Source organism: Venturia canescens, chromosome 2 (assembly GCF_019457755.1).
Source record: "Venturia canescens isolate UGA chromosome 2, ASM1945775v1, whole genome shotgun sequence".
In the NCBI taxonomy this organism is placed as follows: Eukaryota; Metazoa; Arthropoda; class Insecta; order Hymenoptera; family Ichneumonidae; genus Venturia; species Venturia canescens.
In genome coordinates, this window is record NC_057422.1 from 30,006,184 (window position 1) to 30,026,346 (window position 20,163).

Below are 20,163 nucleotides of genomic sequence, written 5' to 3' on the forward strand. Positions count from 1 at the left end.
CGCCCTCGACAGGTACGTACTTCGTTGAGATACCAACCGCCTGCTCCGTTGTCATATTCAGAACGTTTCGCTTGCCATCGGTAGGCACGTGTAAAATGGTTGCGGGTATATGGATCTCAGCTAATGAAACAGCCCAACTACCGTGAAGAGACATACGCTGCGGTAGATGTGTGGTATACCGTGTTGTTACATTATCGGGATAATAATCCATACTACTATTGCTAGGCAAAACCATGTAAAACTCGTCTTTCATTTTAACGCCCGCTGTTTAACCTGCTTTGTTTGCACTCTCGATAGCTCGGGCTCATAAAATATACCATCAATATCCTCGTCGTGGAGATCGCGCAGGAAGTATACCGCAGGGCAAATGCCGGACGACACACGGTGAATCTTGAATAGCTCGCTACTCCTTCGTAACCTTTTGCAAAGGCCGCCTTCGCGCTACTGATACGCACAATGTCACCCACCTTATATTTAGGGAGACAATGCTCTGGTCTTTTTTATCGCTGTATCAGGTTATTCCGAGCCCTAGCGGCTGTAGCAAACGTCACTGAGACGGGCTTCATTTTTATAGCGCTATGCGTAGAGTTGTTGTATGCTGAAACAATGCTCTGTAGAACGTCGAGGTAGCGTTTTTGCCGGGAATACGTGAAATAGCGCCACATTCTCTCCTTCAGCGTTCTATTGAATCTCTCGACAATAGCCGCTTTGATATCGGGGTTTCTCGCAATGCGAAACTGTATGTCTTTTTTCTTTAGGAAATTCTGAAACGCAGCACCTACGAATTCTTTACCTCTATCCGTCTGCAGATAAACGGGTGATCGACCGTTGCTATTTTTCTTAGACAAGATGAGATTAAACGCTTTAGCCACAGATGCGGCAGATTTGTCGCGTAGAGGTTGAACCCATGCGAATTTACTGAGAGTGTCTATCACAACGAGTAGATAAACATAGCCGTCGTTATAATCTTTAATTGAGCGAAGATCTACCAGATCAGCTTCCCAAAAATCATCAATGTTCCGTACGTTATAAAAACGTCGCGGAAAGTGCTGTCGCACGGGTTTGTGTTTCGTGTAAGCATCCTGTCCCTCAAGCCACTGCAGCGTCTTCGTTCTAGATACTTTTTTCTGACGTGCCAGACGTAGCAGTTTAGTAGCACCTGAAAACGATGCTTCATGGGATGGATTAAAATACACTTTTTCCAACGTTTTCATATTTATAATTTGAGGTTAGCCCAGGTTACATGTCTTTTCTTATGATATTTATTAGGATAACCGTTGCCGCTCTGCCCTGCGTTATCTGATTTGCTATCGCGGCCGCTGAAGAACGGCGACTGACTCGTCGCACCTGTACTGTCGCTGTTTGTACTGCTGTTGCTGCTCTCCTCGAGCTGCGACGGTCGTAGCGTTGAATTGGCCCTTGTCTCCTGCCACAACGCGTCATTGCCGATGAACTCCCGCGGTGTCTGTATTGCTCTCAGAAATTTAGCGAAAGCACCACGCCCCGCCGGTTTAGATATTTTTCTAGCTCTCATGGCGTCGTTCACAAGATCAACAATATTCGAGCCCTGAATCGGGCTACCCTCAATCGATACGACTCCTCCGGAATCCCAAAAAAAATTGCTGCGTGGTGCGTCATGTAAACAGCGGAGCAGCAACTTCGCTTTAGTGCGATATTTGGCTGGTATGCTTTCAATTATGACGGAATCGTTCATGCCGTTACGAGTTTCTCCGTTGTCACTTTTATCATAATTAGGCGTCGTTGCATGGTCGTTCTTCATAAGATCGCTGTGTTGTCGAGCTCTCTCGTCATCAGAAAAATGGAGATAACGCTGTAGCACAACCAGGTACGCTGTCCATTTTTCCCTCTCATTCTTGTAGGTATTAGAGTTCAAAATTTCATTCATCTCCGCGTCCAGTCTGGATAATACGGTATCAGTAGATTGTGGCGGTTGTGCCGAGGCGTTCCAGCCGGCCGTTGGCTGTCTCTGGTTTTGCATGCCCAGCTGTGCCACATGCTCCTCAGGGATAAGAACCATTTTTCTCGCGTGCTCCATCATCCCCGTCCGCCAATCAGGCTCGATAGAACAGTGCCTAGTATCGGTGCTAGTAGGAGCGGTAGAAACCCGCCGCTCTGGATAACAAAACGTTTTTTACTTTTCCAGCAGCCTTTTTTCGCGGCTAAACGACGGAGAGCGGGAGCGTGTCGTCGTAACTTTTTTCGCTGATCAGCCTTCAAAGGAACGTTACCACAAAGAACGTTCAAGGCACACTCGCAGATACAGCGGACGATGCTTGGGTCCGCTTTACGCAGGACAGCCTCGCGCTGCTCTTTATTGAGATACTGAAGAGCCCGTAATATCGTCACGTGCTTTTTACAGAGCGGTGCACCGTTTCGCTCCATTACGCGTGTCAAACTGTCTAACCTCTCGACGTATCGCCCCTTTTAGCCGATTTTTTCGACCTATAGGGATGGGGGGTAGCGGTGCCTTTAAGAATATACCACACGCATAGACCAATACAATAATAAGGGTGGGAGGTGTTTCCACAGGTGTTGGGTCCTTGCGTTATCTTGTTAGCTCGCTGAAGTGCGCTCAAAACGATCATGCATTTATCACAGTACGATAACCCTTTGGGCGCCATTACATGCGCTGAACTGGTAATTCACCAGCATTGCATCCGCTTTTAAACTTTTTCCGCGGTACGTAGACAAAATGATGGGGGTCGTCGGGAAAAATACAGGTACGGAATCTACAGTTGTCAGGCGTCGATTGTTTCAGGTCGAGTAGCAAATAACCGTCCGGCTTGGCTGTTGCGTCGTGGTACGCCTCCTGTAGGAAACGCGGGTTTTCAGGATACACCTGTCGCGCGAGATGCTGAATTTGAGCACGATCACGGGGATTTTTGAAAATCACTATATAGTTGGCATTCAGCGAGATATCTCGCTGGCCGTGTCCTTGATGGAATAAGTTCTGGGTAATAAAAATAACGCTCAGATTTTTATGATGACTGCCTTTGGTGAAAAGGTCCACAACATTGTTGTTAGACGCCTCGCGCATCGAATCATCGATTATGAGAAGTTTTGCGCGAGGGTCGTTAGCATAATCAGCACTCTGAGGTAGACCCTCGTGGAACTCTATTGATTCACCATACTTCGTGTACGCTGACTGCCACTCGGAGTAATAGAAAATGACTCTCTCAAACGGCTCACTGTTCATCCGTGAAATAAACTTTAAAAACTTTTTTACAAAGTACGTTTTACCGCAGCCTGTGGGACCACAGATCATTGAGGTCCAGGGATGCTTCCACCGTACATCCATCTGCGCGAATGACCACGTTTCCTGCGGGGCGGTATAATATAAAGAATTCGAGCAGTTGAAACATGTATAGAGCTTTTATTTTCCGGTAACAGTATAAATATTTTACAGTAATAACATAGATATTTTACAACGCTGCTTAACAATGTTTAAAGCGAGAGTTTTTATAAACTGTTATTTGTAGCCGTAAGGGAGCGAGCCGTATTCGCCATCACGTCTTCGCTTGACGCTCAGAGGCATGCACGATTTCTTTTCGGGTCGTGTGACAACCTGGTGGAACGGTGTACGACGTATTGAATCAAACTGTAGTACAACAGGATTTTCTCTCTCACCTATCATAAATGACCGTATTGATTCGTAATTTATCAGCGAGCTGTTTGCGTAATTCAGCGTTATGCCTTTAACCTTGCAAACCTCGCTTTCCGCGCCGCTCGGCCTATTAACTATGAAAGAATAAAATTTAGGGCCGCCTGAGATGAAAGACTTAATGTAACTGCCCTCGCCGTAAGAGCTTAGCTCGTCGGTTAAATCCCCTAGCAATTGACCCGTTGGCGGTTCATACTCTCCAGGCTCTTTTCTCGTGACATAAATAACGGAATCGGTGTCGCAGTACAGAGCACGCTTACCCAGCGGTTCGAGATAGGTGTAAAGTTTTAAACGGGCTTGGGCTGTGGTGTATGCAGCTGTCACGTCCGGAGGGGCGTGCAGGAAAGGTTCGGGTATTTGAACGTCGAGCGGCAAACGTTATGTCCCATAGACTTTTCCATTCAGCATGTATACGCAGAGCGTTATTATATAGATATACTCGTTATGAGTGTCGTGGGCGCACGCCGATAGACCTCGAGAAGTCTTGCTTTATCTTGGTTACAACTGAGGAAAGGGAATTAAAGGTTGTGAATAAAGAGATCTAGGATTCCTTATACACTCTTTAATGAAAACAAAGGGTTAGTAGAATTACAAAAGTGGAATAAGATAGAGAGATTTAGGATTCTCCATATATTCCGATATTAAAATGGAATGTTAGTAAAATACAATTGAAGGATACAAACTTGATGAGATATATTGTTAAGTGCTTTACCGGAGAGGTGTCTTTGATTACTTCGATTCGTTGTAGCTTACTTGACAATGTTGAGTTACACGGGTAAGCGGAAATTATTATAAGTCCGAAAAGCGGACGTGCAAAATTATTCTAAGTCCGAGAAGCGGACGTTCGAATTTATTCTAAGTCCCAATCTAAAAATGGACTTTAACTTTTTGTAGAAAGACTCGACTCGCTCTCTTCTACAGAAGACCCGGAGTTCGGTCAGAGTTTAAGTGTAAGACGGCTAACCGAATGACAACCGAACTACTGCTAACAGTATAATCGTGACTCTAGGTACGGAACGGACTGCCCTGAAGATGAGAAATCTCGCCCTTTTATAGGAGCCAAAATCGGAAATTAGTGGGGGAAACGGAAGTGTTTTAAGCCTTTTGGATTCTCAGATCTAGTTTAGGGGAACTGGATGTGTCATCTTCGTAGTGTTGTTCGTGTAGTGTCGGGTGGGGCTTTAAGTTTATGGCCTAAGCGTCTTGGGTCCTAGGGTCGCTCGGTGGTTTGTTGTGTATACAGGGTTTCGAGTGTCGATACATGAGTGTGGTCGTCGTGTGTCGCGTACGGGTGAATGACCTGACTATATATGGCAATGTGTAAGGCTCGAGTGGGAGTGCTTATAAGTTCGGCAGTTGATTAATCTGATATTAATTATAATTTAACAAAAATTTACGTCGGTTGTGACACAGCTATGACAGTATTTGCTATATTAGATGGTATTACAGCATCATCGGTTTTCGTATAATTAACATACAGCACCTGGTTGTTAACAGGTAGCATACCAGTGATCTCGTGCTCGGGGCTGTTTAGCAACTGTTTAGCAATAAGTTTTTCGTGTGTCGACACTATTTCTGTTTGTGGTAAATTTTCGCGTTGTCCAAATTTACCCCAAAAGGAGTTAAGACAAAGTTTGGCTACCGAGCGCAACCCCGGGTTTTGCGCTACCGCACCCCGCTCCAGCTGAACCCCTTCGGCTGTCTTAAAAGAAGTTATATAACGCTCTTGGGCAGCCTCGTCATCTGTATAACCCTCGGGCCAACCACTAGCCTCTTGTTTGATTTTAAGAAAAGTGTTTATGTACCCGGTGAAAAGGCCCCCCTCCTGTGTATCGCGGTTGTACTGCGTTATCTTATACTGCCAAATCTCGCTCACGGTTAATATTTTATACTTGCACGCAATAGCTTTTCGCAATTCATCCACCACCCAAGTACCGCTAAATACACGCTCCGCGGGGTCTTCGTGAGGACACGCGTCCTGTTTCATTGTTTCGCAGCAGCTACGACATAACCCGAATAACAGGCGCTGATGCATTCGCACCGGCAGCACCGGATGATAAAGATTTTGCGGTGGAAGCACTGTACATTTAACAAGGCCCTCGACGCGGGAAAGACTGATATTATTTTCGGGACCTGTCAGCGCCCTGCACTCGTCGCCGACGTATACCGTTGGATGGCCCACCGGATATTTGCCGTACTTGCAGATGTATGGGTACAAAGAGCAAACGTCAACATATCGTATCTGCTCCCCGTCTTTCACGTCGTACAGAGTGACCATGTTTTCCGTGCGACCACCAAAAAAAGCATCGCGCGGATTGAGAGGCTCCGCTCGAACCAGAGGGTGATCACTCACCAAAGTGCTCATCTCTGAATCTGTTTTTATCATCCGGTCATACGCGCACTCCCAAATCTCGGTTAACGTGTAGCCGCTTGAGCGGATTCTCTGCGATATAGCGTTTGTTCTCTCGAGACGCTCGTTCAATGTATCACCATCGCTTTGTACACGGTCTCTGTTTACAGTGAAACAGCTCAAACACCCGTGCCAATAGCAACCGTGAAACTGTAACACGTGGGTTGAATCAGGTGTTTCGTAGTAACCGTCTACTAATAAATTTTGAGGCAATTCAAACTCGCGCGAGCGTCCTGCGTGAATGATACGACGATTTAAAGAATGCTCCATCCACACGAGCCAAGAGATCGCTTTTTTTCACTGATTGTGAGCCCATCTGTAACCACCCGTAGGTATAATACCGATCGTGTTAGGTTTTAAAAAATTTTTTCGAAAGATTTGAAAGCAGGTGGACGCGATTGTTGTGTTTTCGCTAAACGGGCAAACGCGTCCGCTGTCCATGAACATTTTCCGGAAAACCACACAGGCCTGTCTCAATATCGTAACGTCGTTTTTACAATAGGTTATGAGCTCGTTTGAAAAGTTAAATACATAAGAGGCATTCTTTCACTCATTATACCATGCAAAAAAACGCTCGCGTTCCTCCGGGCGCATAGTGTCGGGAGAGTAATCGGCTGCGGGCGGCATCGGCCCAATATAATTTTGATTCTCAGGTCTATTGAACAGATGCTGAAAAGATCCTTTGGCGAGAGCAGTTTTTAGACCGAAAGATTTAGGCAGTGCGCTCAGAGGCATGTGAAAGTAGTTCAAGCTGTCGAGAAACACGAGTTTGCCAACGCGCATTGTGATGATTTTAGTGCCGTTCATTATTAAAGACGGGAGCTGCGTTTTTTTCTCCTCGATGAAGTAGCGCAGGATAAACTGGGCGTCGAAACCACCGGCGTTATGGGCTATTAAAAATATGTGAGAGAAGCCCGGCATACTCTGTATGGCTAACTCCACAAGTTGACACACAGGGTTCGTCCTAAATATAAACTCGTGATCCCCGCAATGCTCGCACGGCTCGTCTATAGAAGCATTATCGCAGCACTTGGTGCAGACACGTTGAGCTACGCAAAGATTCGGTTCGTGAACGCGCGTTGCAGGATCACCTTTTACAGGGGTACACTGCTGCGTTTCAAAATCATAGAATATGAATATGTTCTCTTTTGGCCTCTCATCGACGCGAATAGGCCTCATATAGCACAGGTGATTATAGGGCTGCTGCGATTTACACGTTTTACAGAAACCCTCCCCGCACACATGCGTCTTTTTCTCTAAAGGTCTTATCGCGCGAAAGCAGTTACGGCACCGCTGAAGAGACTCGCAAACAGTGTTTACCCTGCGTTTACGACGGATAGTAATAGCCCTGTGATTTTCTAAACATTGTTCCCCAAAAAAATCGCGGTTACATGTCTCGCATCTGATCGCGGCAGCTGCGCCCAGAGCGCAGGGCGGTGCTTGAAGGCAGCGAGGGTATTTCTTTTTTAAACATCTATGATCCCGACGAGAACGGGTGTTACAGATTGCGCAGAAGTTTAAGCTGCCTACAGCACCACGCAGATTCAAGATAGGCTGGAAATAATGCGACCGCTCATAATACAGAATGTATAACGTGTGCCGGACTGAGCCTACTGTATCCATAACCGTCTGTGTACCGTCAAACACCGGTCTTTCGCGTCGCCCCAAAGTCAAAAACTCGAAAACCACGATAGCTAACCCCTCGCGAGCCAAATAATTCTGGTATATAGCAATTTCGCGCATACCACAGCCAGCGGGCTGTATAACAACATTTGCGCTTCTCGTGAACTCAAGCGCCGCCTCTTTTTGAAGCGACCCGTTAATCTGTCGTATACGCTGCCATCTAGAATGCAGAGCCCTCGAGCGTATCTCACCCCTTTCCGCGTACGCGCGTGCTGTTACTAACGAACGCGGTAGACACAGATTGTCGGTATTTCGAATCGTTAAAATTGATTTTTTAGCAACGCCCTCGTGTGTCAAACCTTTTCGCCCCCTACCCTCCAAACCTTTAACGATACATACTTTTATATGGAAAGAATCATCAATATCCAGAGACGCTGCACTTTGAGCTATGTTTGTTATTAATTGCCAGATATCTACAAATATATAGGCGCGGACAGGACGGAATGAAAGCCAGACGGGGCCGTGCGCTAAGCAGCTCGCGGAGAACGAGATCCCCGAATAGTCACCACCCTCACAGTGACTCGTGAGATGCGTCAGAAGATCGCGGAATGCTCCTTCAAGCCATGTTGTCACGTTTGCGCCAGCGTGAGGTTGGCGGATACGCAATATTATCTCCCGACCATGTAGTTAAAAACGTTTGAAATAACGGGCTGTATCGTGCGTTATGATGATCCGCCCTCCCGGGGGTTGCACATCCCCGAAAGCCTCGTTCCCCTGTGTATTGCGTGTTCTTCCCCCGCCCGTTTGTATATCTGTAATCAAACAAAGGCGTGAGTTATAGAGTAGAGATCGCCGATAAAAAGGCATATTGTAACTTTAGTGTACCTCGTACTAATCGCGGTACGCCTATAACGAGATAGCTGACGAGTCAGCTGACGAGTACCCTGTGGTAAATATAATAAAGCCTTTTTAAACATATCCTGTATATACCGCAAGGGCTAGAGATAAAGAGAGAGAAAGCGCGCGAGTGAGGGAGAAAGAAAGAGAGGACGTTATTATTTCTTTACCTGAATCACACTCCATCAGCTCTTGAAACCATAGGCCGAAGCGTCTAGCTTCTAATCGCTCCTCGTTTAGACGCTCCTCCTCCTCCTCCTCCTCCTCCTCCTGTCGAGCATCCATCGGATACACCCCCAGCTGATTCTCGGGCTGTACGAGGTCATCTTCCTGCTGACGATGGTGGTGATACGATGGACCCGCTATCGCTCCGTCGTCATCGTTTGCTCTGGCTTGCCGGTACACAGCTGTTTGGGTTATTTCATAATTTCTGTTTATTAACGCGGTTTATTTTTATTTTATTATCATTGTACGACTATGCTTACCCAGTATATCAGACCGATCGCTAAACATCAAGGAGGGGTTGAGAATAGTCGACGCCTCGTCGTCATCAGACTCGGGTTGCAGCGGTATCGGTTCGGCCGATGCTGCCGAGGTGCTCGCCCTAGGCTCTTCCTCAGCCCTCTCCTCATACTGCGGTTCTGAAAAAAATACCGCCCCAGTAGTTTTTATGTCTAAAAACGAAAATCGAGGATAATAACGTCAAAACAGAGCTGAATACGCACGGTAGAGGGCGGTTTGATGCTCTGCTTCCTCCACAGCTCTCGTCGCCTCAGCGAGAGCCTCTTCTTCTTCTTCGTCGCTCACCGCGTCGTAAAACTGCCGATGGCCTATGGTGAAATCCTGCGGTATCGGCTCGGCCGGGGCTGCCGAGGTGCTCGCTCTAGGCTCTTCCCCTACCCCCTCCTCATGCAGAGGTTCTGAAAAAATACCACCCCCAGTAGTTTTTATGTCTAAAAACGAAAATCGAGGATAATAACGCCAAAACAGAGTTGAATACGCACGGTAGAGGGCGGTTTGACGCTCTAGATCCGTTTCCTCCACAGCTCTCGTAGCCTCAGCGAGAGCCTCTTCTTCGTCACTCCCCGCATCGTAAAACTGCCGATAGCCTATGGTAAAAATAACTACTGTATTGCTAACCGCCAACAACAGTGATTTATCGAGATAATGGTACTTACATCTAATTTCATCGACAAGGCCTCTTACGCGGGGAGCTTCTAAAACACCGCGGCGCTGTAACTCCTCATACACAACACCCAGCACTCGTTGACCACTTAATATGCCTCTGTTATAGGCCACCACTAGAGCGCGTAATGGGGCCCATCAGATCACGTATTTAAGTCTGTTCACGAGTCGATCACCCGATAAACGCAGCAGCTCGTAACACCATAGATCATTACACCGACGTCTCAGCTGAGCGCTATGCGGTTTTGTTAGACGTAAAAGACCCAAAATACAAGAACGCACTGATTCATCCGACATTGTAAGGGGTAATCGTTAAATACCGCTCTATATGACGGTTGAATCGCTACTGACATATCTCGAGCGAGAAGATAGGTGTGAATCATAATTAAAATGCTAGCGATATTTTTTTCAAGACAGCAAAGGAGCAGTCGCTGAAGTTTTACAGTACTCTGCATGGTCCCCGGTGTTTGCGTGAAAAAGCACGCGCACGAGTGAGACCGCTTTGTTTATGCTTGTGCAAGCATATTTCCGAGCATATTGCTCCATCTTCTGTATAGCATCTTCTCCCGAAGACCGAGCTGTGTCTTTAGCCCTCGGAGATACGCCCTTCATAAGTGAATCGGTTGAATCCGCAAAAATAGCATATAATAAAGAATATATATCGGTGGGGTTGGTTTAGAGGTATCAAGAGGCTGCAGCCGTACGCGTCGTTTTAACAGCTCTGTATAAAGCATCGCGTCTCACGGGAGAGCGAGAGAGAGGATTGCTCGCTAAAGGATCGGTGTGATGAGAGCGAGCGAGACGGTATATGGTATCACTGCTACAACTCTGAAGCACTGTACCTCTACATCTAGCGAAAGAGCGCGTGAGAGAATGCACGGTGTCACGAGCTTGAGTGAGAGGGTATATGCTGTTGCTGCTGCTGCTCTCGCGCTCGTGCGCTTCACAAGAGAGAGAGTGAGCGAGAAAATGTATCATGTCTCCAGGTGTGGGCGAGAGGCTGTGCTCTATCCTCGTTACAGCTCTGGAGCGCTCGGCCGGTGCACGTGCAATTCTGATGACGCTGCACGACGGCGTCGCGAGAGCGCAGGGCCTCGCATCTCATGAGAGAGCGAGCGAGAGGCTTTATCACGACACGGGTGCGAGCGAGATAGCATGCGCTATCATTGCCACGACTCTCAAATGCTCGAGTATTGTGCCTCACGATAGAGAAAGAGGATGTATCATGACGTTGGAGCGAGCGAGACGGTATATCCCATCGTTGCTGGCTGTTGCTTAAAGAACCAGCGCGATGCTATGACTTAAGGTCAATGCTACGATGACGTACTCCCCCGCCTGCTTAGAGGCTGTGCCCGGTGAGCGCGAGGTACCGCATCTCAAGAGAGAGCGAGCGAGAGCGTATACGTTGACGCGTATGCTAGCACGAGAGCGAGTAAGAGGGTGTACGCTGTCGAGATTGCAGCCACGTGCAGTTTTGATGAAGCAGCGAATACCTCAAGCTCTCGCGAGGCATCACGCCTCGCGAGCGGCCTTATCTAAGCGTGAGAGTGAGCGAGAGGGCATGTGTGAATCCTTTGCCCCGTATACGAGGATGACTGCATCGGGCCGAGGTGTCAGCTGTTTTTACGGCCCCTCCTGTCCTTCTTTTACTCCTGCAATGATGTGCTCATCATAAGCACGTATTTGCATAAACGTCTTAGCCTTCTTCGCCCATCAGTCTTCAATCGAATCGCGCGCGAGTATCTCGTCCCGGTCACTCTTATATTCTGTCCGTCTACAAGTTTTTTCTTTTTTTGTTTTTCCCTCAAAATGTATCCTCGTTACCGGGATTACGGGTTTCTCGGCGTGGCGTTCACGTGTCGGGTCATACGGCTGCTGAGTGTTGCGTCGCTCTACGTGCGTACCGACGCACTAGAGCAGCTTTATTTGCACGTGGTGTCGTTTTATCGACACAACAATTTTATAGACAGGAGATTGGGCCGGCCCGTCCAAAGAGAGGAGGCGACGCCGGGCGCGAGTTGTGTGGTGGTGCCGCGGGGCTCGTATATCGCGTACCGTGGGGAGGTTATTTACCGTGATAGCTGTGATTATGTTGAGGTGTATCTGGTAGATCGCGGCGAGAGTGCCTTTTACGATCTAGGCTACCTCTACCACCCCTCACCAGTATTAGAGGTGATACCAGCGCTCATGATAGAGTGCTCCCTCCACGGTCTCGCCTACTTGGATGAATACTATTATACGATCCACGAGGTGGAGGCGTTGTGCGAGGGGCCTCTTACGGCTACCGTCATGAGCCCTCCTACACGGCACCCCCTGAGCGTCCTGCTGTTTGCTGAGGACGGCCGGGATCTCGGGGGTGTACTCGTGAACGAGCTGCTGGTACCCGACGGCTATCACGGGTACGACGAGGGGGGCGACGACGACGGCTTCGTCGACGCTGTCGACACCCCGGCCGGTGCCGAGGAATAGATTGTGCGCGCGCGCGCGCGCGCGCGCGTGTGTGTGTGTGTGTGTGTGTGTGTGTGTGTGTGTGTGTGTGTGTGTGTGTGTGTGTGTGTGTGTGTGTGTGTGTGCGCGCGCGCGCGCGCGCGCGCGTGAAAAACAATGGTGCGCGAGACAGCGTCGTGGAGCCTGGATCGGGGAGAGAGAGAGACGCGTCACCCCGGTGAGTTTTTTCAATATATATTTTTTATTTTATTTTATTTTATTTTTATTTTTTATTTTATTTTATTTTATTTTTATTTTTTATTTTTTCTTTTTAATTTTTTTTTTGATTTTTTTTTATCCATTTTAAAAATAAAATTAATATGTATAGAGAAAGAGAGATACACCGGAATATACACCGGAAAAAACGATGGTGCACTATGACGACACGCTCACACCCCCTCCGCACACCCGCAAAACTCTCAACCACAATGCCGGCCGCTCGGCCTAGTGGGGGAAAGGAGTGGGGATAGGAGTGGGGATAGGAGTGGGGGTCGCCATAGTGCACCACCTACTTACTCATGTGATCCATCAGATCTAGAAGAGCCCTGATTTTTATTTGAATGAAAAGTGATGGACCGGACAAGTACGTTTAGCACATATTTAAACATAATTAGTACCGACACGAAATTGACGTCGAATATTGTGAATACTAAGGGATCCTCAAAGTCTGAGAAGAATCGATTTTCTTCTAAGTCTCTGCCACCATAGAGTAACAAATTACTTTTACCTTTGTTGCGATTTTTTGGAAACTTTTTGATTCACTAGAACTTTCTCAAGCTCCGGATGCTTCCCGTAGGAATAAATTTCGCACGTTTTATTTGAATTTTTTTTTCCTTTACAATATAATCACGGATTTGTATTTTTTCTAAATATAATGTTTTTTTCACGATTTGTGAAAGCTTTTCTTAATTGTGTTGTTGAAATTATTTACAGTTGTTTTCATAATTTTTTTTTAATACATATCATTATGTTTTTAATTTTTTTCATTCGTCATCCGATGTACTCGTCATTTTTGCATTTATTTGACAACGTTTTGTTCATTTGATCCAAACGTTGTTCATACATTACCAAGATTTAACAGATTCAATTTTTTTTTATTCATTACGTTTGAAATGGCTTTTTTATGACCTTTAGTAATGAGTTGCTCATGTGAAGCAAGTTTCGAGAGAATAGATCGAACAACTTCTTATAAATCAGCCTGCATTTGTATTTTGAACTACATGAGTATCACATAGGGTTTCACTGAGACTACTGTCCAGGTAACATAAAACATAAATGTCTCCAATTTTTCAACAGCAATCGTGCTGTGACTTATGATTTGATTTGACTACTTTTTCTGCACTGTGAACTTGAAAAATTTTTCCAGGATATCGGAAAACCGAAGTCTTCATGTTAGGTAACGATTATCTCCCATCAGAGTGTACTTGCGAAACGACATTTATTGAAAAATTTTTAATCAAAATTATTCCCTGCCTCGTTGAAAGAGATATCGAAAAAAAGGGACCAAAAATTTTTTAATCAAATTACGGCTAATATATTTAAAAATTTTTAAAAATGTAACGAATTATAATTTTCAATGTTGAGATTAAGTCGTTAAATAACGACAGGATTTCAACGACTAACATAAGGCGCTCGAATCTTTTTTTCAGATAACGCAATATTGATCGATTGGAATAACGAAATCCAACATAAGAGGGTCACCCCGTGTGGGAGCTGGATTTTGTGGGGTTTTTTCGCGATTTTTTTGCGGCAAGGAAAAAAAATATAGACTTTTGAAATTTGAAGGATTTATTCAATGGTATTTCAACTCTATGGTAGAAATTTTAACTCTGATATCTCTGGTAGATTCGGTGTAATGCTATTCCACAGGAACCCATATGTTTCTTCATAGTCTCCATGATTCCGGGGGATCGGTTTATCTGAGATCAAAAACCAAGTAGTGTTTTGATTTGTAAAGCAGTGGTTATCACCTGAATCAAAATCATACAGAAATATGAAAAATTGAAGGATTTGTCCGTTTTGAAACACCCGATTTAAATTTTCAAAAATGTTGCATAGCTCAATAATCCTTCAATTTTTAATATTTCTGTATGATTCTGTACGTTCAGGCCACTGCTTTACAAATCAAAACGCTCCTTGGTTTTTTGATCGCAGATAAACGGAGCCTTCGGAATCGTGGAGACCATGCAGATGGTTTCCTTTGAAGTAGTTTTACACCGAATAAACCTGAAATATCAGAGTTAAAAAATTCTACCATAGAGTTGAATACCATTGAATAAACCCTTTAAATTTCAAAAGTCTATATTTTTTATCCTTGCTGCAAAAAAATCGGAGAAAAACCCTAAAAAATGCGGCTCCCACGGGGGGTGACCCCCTTAAGCCAAATCAGTTTTTTTTGAAAATAAAAATCGTTTTATTCAACATGCAAGTTGGTTTAGGTATATTCATACACACTAGGGTGGTCGTTATTTGGGAACAAAATTTTATCGTTTCTGCCCCCTAAATCGGTTCGAAATACATAAAAAATAATACTGTAATTTTTTCATATTTTTAAAACAATGCTTAACCCTCGACCACGGGGGTTGAAGTTTTTCGTTTAGAATACATGGAATTTTTCTGCGTTTGTGATCACAATTTTACTGTGGACCTCAATACGTTTGGAAAATCTTGAAATTTTCAGAAATTACTTCACAAGCATGTTGCTGCACGGAAAAAATTTCCAATACTCCTAGCCTCAAAATATTGTATAGCATCACCATACTAACCCATTAATGCGCAAAACGATAATTTCGGACACACAATTTGAACTAAGCAGTTTTAACTAAGGAAGAAAAAAAAGATTCTCCAAAATCTGATATAGGGGGTTTTTGAGGGTGCTCTTTCAGAATCTGACATATATTTTGTAAAATAAAATCAAAATCTTCAGTATTTGTATTTTGAATTAGAAAGTCAACAACTTTTGACGTTTTTTTCCTTCAAATCGATATTGGTTACTATTGCTGCACTCGAATAACCATATCATCGCTAGCAAAAGTGTTTTCATTGTCTGATCTTTCCAGAACACTGGTGATGAACACTTTTTTCTCACTCAATTTTTGCAAAATGGCGGTTTTCACAAAACAGCATGATGAAAATTGACATGATTTTTTTTCTCGAATGTCTCAACATAACAAAGAAATGTTCCAGAACAAAAAGTATCATCTAAAGAATACGTGTAATTTTTTTTTTAATTTTTCTAGCTTTTTTTGTATCTTTCAATTTCGTCGTTTTGTAATATTTTAAAAGCTCTGAAAAGATTCACACGCATTCTTAGGATGATTCCCGAACAATTTTTGTTATGTAACATTTTTTTTAAAGCTGAATCTTTTTGAGAACAAAATTATGAACCTATTTATTATGCGATGGAAAATAATTTTTTTTTCAAAAAGTTTCAACTTTACAAAAAAATTTGATATAACGAAAATTGTTGAGAATCATCCAAAAAATACGTGTGACTATTTTCAGAATTTTAAACATTTTTCTAAAAATTGTCAAAATAGAAAAAAACAAAAATAGCTAGAAAATTTTTGATAAAAATCAGACGTATTTTTTAGATGACGCTCAATACTATTTGTTCTGGAACATTTCTTTGTTACGTTGAGACTTTCGGGAAAAAAAATCACGCAAATTTACATCATGCTGTTTTGAAAAAACTGCTATCTTGGAAAGACTGAGTGAGGAAAGAGTATTTATACATACTTTAATAATACTGGTTACAACCAGTGTTCTGGAAAGATCAGACAATGAAAACACTTTTGCTGGCGATGATATGGTTATTCGAGTGCAGCAACAGTAACGAAAATCGATTTGAAGAAAAAAAACCTCAAAAATTGTTGACTTTCCAATTCAAAATACAAATACTGAAGATTGTGATTTTATTTAACAAAATAAATGTCAGATTCGGAAAGAGCACTCTCAAAAACCCCCTATCAAGAGACTCGGTAGAGTCTCGGGCCAAGTACATTGACAGCCCTGTCGTCTGCTGGCCTGAGGCTGTCGCCGAGACTATATTTTCTCTGAATAAAACGATTCGCGGTGGTGGGGGTAAAATTGGCATGTGACTTTCTTTAATTGCAAAGATCATGAGTTATGTACGGCTTTGAAAATTGAACTTTTAGCTAATTAAGAAGTTCTCTGTCGAAAGAGTCCAATATCAGCATGCTCGGTGTCGTAATTTCTGAGAAAAAACTTTGCACGGGCTTAACATTATGCAAAAGTTACTAAAACATTCAGGATTTTACGTATCTGTATACGCGTACTCCAACCGCTACAAACATAGGCCTCTTGGCCCCCATAATCACCAATCCCTGGTGAGAGAAATTTTGTTGCAACCAATGAAGAGTGAGAGAATTTTTGGGCCAATGACATTCAAGAAAAAGAGCAAGGAAGTTTGGCGGAAAGCTAAGGAGCTCGAGAGCTCAAAAGTACTCGAAAGTCACCAGCTGAAGTTTCACGTCATGTTGACATTTGGGGTTATGATGTTATGAAGTGCGTGCGGGAAAATAAAAATAATTTTCACGTCATCTAACGAAGTGCATATTGATAATTATTTTGTTAAAACTTGTGGAAAACTATACCGGTATAAAAGCGGCCGCGTAAATGTAGACTGTGATCTGTGTGTGAAAATAAAAAATATAAAAAAATGCGCGATGCATATGTCAACGAAACTTTTCAAGATTTCATTATTTCGTTCGACTGGAAATGAGTGTCAACTGAGATAATCTCTCAATTAAACCAGAGTGCGCGGAATATTGTGCAGTGTAAATATATCATCAGTTGCGTGATTATATATCATGTGTAATAATGTAGGTTATATATTGTAACGAAACGCTCTTGCCGACCTGGCCTGAACGCCGCCACGCGTCGGTTCGAGCAACCTTATTAATAAGGAGCAGGTATGAGGAAAAACGCGGACACCGTGAGTTTTGTGTAAAAAATAAAAAGATCGATTTATTCAACTTTGACCGAAATTTTTAACAAAAAAATAAAGAAGATTTAGCGCTTTGGCTCGCGGATTATAAAAATAAAATTTGTATTTTTGTTTAATATTGTCTTGCTTTGTCAATCGGATCTGGCGAGAGAAAAACCCGAAAGACCCGAAAACGTTGCAAATTCTATGTCTGAGAAATTTTATATCTCTCAATTTTCGAATTTTTAAGTGTACAAAGAAAAATCTGTCTTTTAAATCGCATAAACCCGAAAATCAACGCACTTCGCAAGCTGTACTTATTTTTCCCGATGTCCTGTTACGCTCGCTCTAAAATTAGATGGATCCAAGAGAATCTCTTTGTTTTTACAATTTTTCTAATTTTGTTTTGACTCGATATAATTTTAACTTGATCTATCGCCTCTTGGATTTTTGTTTATTTTCTAATTTGGGTTAGGTCTCCGTACCAGACCAATTCGGACAAGATTTTAGCCAATTTGAATTTAAAATTTTAATTTAATTGAATGATTACAGCTCTGCTCTTAACAATAATAAAATGACAAAATAAAATCTCCAATGAATTAGGTCAGGATAGCGTAGACCACAGGCTCTGGGATTGAAACGTCACCGAATCGCTCCGAGATCCTGTGCATCTACTAGGATAGGTAATTTACCGTCCCTGGGCTCTGGGATTGATACGTCACCGAGTCGCTCCGAGATCCCGTGCAACGGAAATTTGGAAAAAACTAAGGTTGGACCCTGGACTCTGGGATTGATACGTCACCGAGTCGCTCCGAGATTCCAGGCATCCAGGAATATTTGGAAATTTTTAGAGGTTAGGTGTAGACCCTGGACTCTGGGATTGATACGTCACCGAGTCGCTCCGAGATTCCAGGCATCCAGGAAAATTTGGATAGGAAATTATAAATGCTAGAGCAGAGTGCTTAGTGTTGTCAGAGAGAGAGATCCGAGTTGATCCTTGAGGCAGGGAGAACTGAATGCCGAATGAGTCGCGCAGCGCTTCTTATACCCGTGTCCCCACCATAAAATTCTCGAGCGCCGAGAATCTCCGTTTTCGCTCGGTTCTGCGCATCAACTTGTTACGCCCTCTCCGATTGGCCCGTTGCCATGATCCGCGATCGCCTGTTGGTCGAGCAGGCTAGCATACGATGCGCAGACTACCGCTTTTTATGATTTACAGCTTATTATGATGTTAAACAGTAAAAACTTCAATCTGATCAAATATTACTTAATTTCTTCTTCAATTTGGCATTTTTATTTGTTTTAATATGATTCGTAAAATTATAATCGCTAAAAGTCACGTACGCGTCCTATAGCCCATCAACGCTATGCCCGCGCATGCGTCGTAGTCGCTTTTTACATTTTTCATTATTACGTTAATTCTGTTACATTGATTTGACTTCGGATCATTTTTCTTAAACTCGTACTATTTTTCTGATGATTTTGATCATATTCACGTGCTCGGGCGACTTAAAATAAAAAAAAAACAAAAAGAATTAATCTGGATAAAATATAGCGCGGCGAAGTTCAGAGCGGCGCCGGTAGCCCCGCTCAGGCTCATGCCTACCGGCCTAAGATGGCCGCCACCTGTCAACAGCGACGAGCGTGGTCGCCGCGATGTTTTGTCCGCGATCTAAAGATCGCGGAGTTTCGTTCGTTTCGACGGGCTCGGGCCGTCGCGCGTGTGTTTCGCTACAAATGCCCCCCAGAACAAAAAAATCTAAGAATTAGAGAATTTTGTTCTCCAATCTTAGTTTAACAATTTAAAATGCTGAAAAATTTGAACATTCGGAAATCGGAAATGGAGTTTTTGAAAGGAAAAGCTGACGCCTTGACCCTGGAAATGGCTGGATTTGATGATCTTGATGTTCTCGATGTTCTCGACGTTTTTCACTCATTTGGTGGATCGCCGAGGACACGTTCTCGTCGATAGGCATACCAATTACCAGCTGCTTTTTCTTCCTCTATCAGGTCCTGCATCTCCTCTGGAGAAATCATCCCGATGTCATCGTTTAAACAGCACTCGTATGTCCCTTCTCTCGCAAACTCTTCAAGAACGAGTCGATCCCCCAAGTTATCGTTGCGCGGCAGTGTGAATAACCGAACCTCATGTGCCTCCTTGGTAGGGTGTTCAGAAACAATCTTGATTTTGACTCTTTTCTCTTCCAAGGCCCGTTGGTAGTAAAGGCACACAGTTTCCTCCCATCGTTCTCCCAAAAATGGTTTAATTCCCGATAGGTAACCTCTCGATGAAAAAGGTGGAGCCACAAGGAACGCATGCGGAAGGGCACTCAAATCAAAAACTGGATGCATAAGCGTTGTCCCTCGATCGATGAATCTCAACGTGGCTTCGCTGTCCTCGTATCCCATCAATTCCACGCGATGGGCTACACTGCCGATTTCCAAAGCGTAGTGATTTCCAATCTGATAACCTGGCCTTTGCATATGCCCCATTCGGTTGACGTGCGCCCCAAGCTCGTATTCGAAGTCGCACAGCTCCCAATATTTCGTTTTGGTTGTAAATGTGAAGTTCGTTGGATTTTTGAAATCCAAGATGATGCACTCCATGGTCCCTTCCCACGTACCAGGCCACGGAGAAGGCGTTGGTACTCCAGGGATGTTGTGGATTCTCATGTTGATGCTGATAAAGATGTTCGATGTTGCTCAGGATGAAAATAGCCGACTTCTCGACGTTGAATTCCCTTGAGTTGGCGAAGTCGTTCTGGATAATCAGGTAGACCTCTCGATGTTGCTAGTAGCTTGACTGGAGCTCTAATGATGCTCCGGGGCCCGCTGCTCCGACTCTTATACCCAACTTCAATCCCCACTCTTTTCACACTCCCCACTCTTTTAGTTTCCAGTCCATTTTACCCCCGCTTCACTTCTACAGTC

General features: G+C 44.0%; 1 protein-coding gene and 1 long non-coding RNA gene across 6 annotated transcripts in view; one reads left to right on the forward strand and one right to left on the reverse strand.

The window, feature by feature from the left end:
* The window catches only part of LOC122406617 (solute carrier family 23 member 2), a 1,354,473-nt gene that overhangs the window by 995,823 nt on the left and 338,487 nt on the right, over positions 1-20,163 (forward strand). The gene's annotated exons all lie outside the window — the stretch shown is intronic.
* Positions 8,393-8,862, reverse strand: LOC122406629 (uncharacterized). The gene is made up of 3 exons (XR_006260027.1): positions 8,783-8,862; positions 8,601-8,659; positions 8,393-8,527 (listed from the first exon to the last, which is right to left on the reverse strand). It is a non-coding gene; the product is annotated as an uncharacterized lncRNA (long non-coding RNA).